The 827-nt window shown below is 36.3% G+C and overlaps 1 non-coding gene across 1 annotated transcript; it reads right to left on the reverse strand.

The window, feature by feature from the left end:
* Positions 1-393: 393 nt before the first annotated feature.
* On the reverse strand, positions 394-500 carry LOC128571318 (U6 spliceosomal RNA). Its single transcript, XR_008375750.1, has one exon. It is a non-coding gene; the product is annotated as a U6 spliceosomal RNA (small nuclear RNA).
* Between the last annotated feature and the right edge of the window lie 327 nt (positions 501-827).

The following is an 827-nucleotide window of genomic DNA, read 5'->3' on the forward strand; positions in this document are numbered from 1 at the left end:
GTTTTCCCTGCACTTTCTTGAAGTATTTTTATAGTTTCATGTCTTAAGTTTAAATCTTTTATCCAATGAGAGTCTATCTTAGTTAATGGTGAAAGGTGTGGGTCCAGTTTCAATCTTCTACAGGTTGCCAGCCAGTTCACCCAGCACCATTTGTTAAATAGGGAATCTTTTCCCCACTGAATGTTTTTAATTGGCTTGTCAAAGATCAAATAACGGTAAGTAGCTGGATCCATCTCTTGGTTCTCTATTCTGTTCCAGACATCTACTTCTCTGCTTTTGTGCCAGTACCATGCTGTTTTGATCACTATGGATTTATAGTACAGTCTCAGGTCTGGTAGCGTGATTCCTCCTGCTTTGTTTTTTTTTTTTTTTTTCATTTTAGCAGTGTTTAATAAAAATATGGAATGCTTCACGAATTTGCGTATCATCCTTGCGCAGAGGCCATGCTAATCTTCTCTGTATCGTTCCAATTTTAGTATATGTGCTGCCGAAGCGAGCACCCTCCTGCTTTGTTTTTATTGCTCAGTAATGTTTTGGCTATTCGAGGTTTTTTCTGATTCCATATAAAATGAAGTATTATTTTTTCAAGATCTTCAAAGTATGACAATGGAGCTTTAATAGGAATTGCATTAAAATTATATATTGCTTTGGGCAGTATGGAAAATTTAACAATGTTGATTCTTCCCAGCCATGAGCATGGTATGTTTTTCCATCTGTTAACATCTTCGGCTATTTCTTTTCTTAGAGTTTCATAGTTCTCTTTGTAGAGATCTTTCACGTCCTTTGTTAGGTACACTCCCAAATATTTCATCTCCTTTGGCACTACT

The sequence above is a fragment of the Nycticebus coucang genome, chromosome 18, assembly GCF_027406575.1.
Source record: "Nycticebus coucang isolate mNycCou1 chromosome 18, mNycCou1.pri, whole genome shotgun sequence".
NCBI classification, from domain to species: Eukaryota; Metazoa; Chordata; class Mammalia; order Primates; family Lorisidae; genus Nycticebus; species Nycticebus coucang.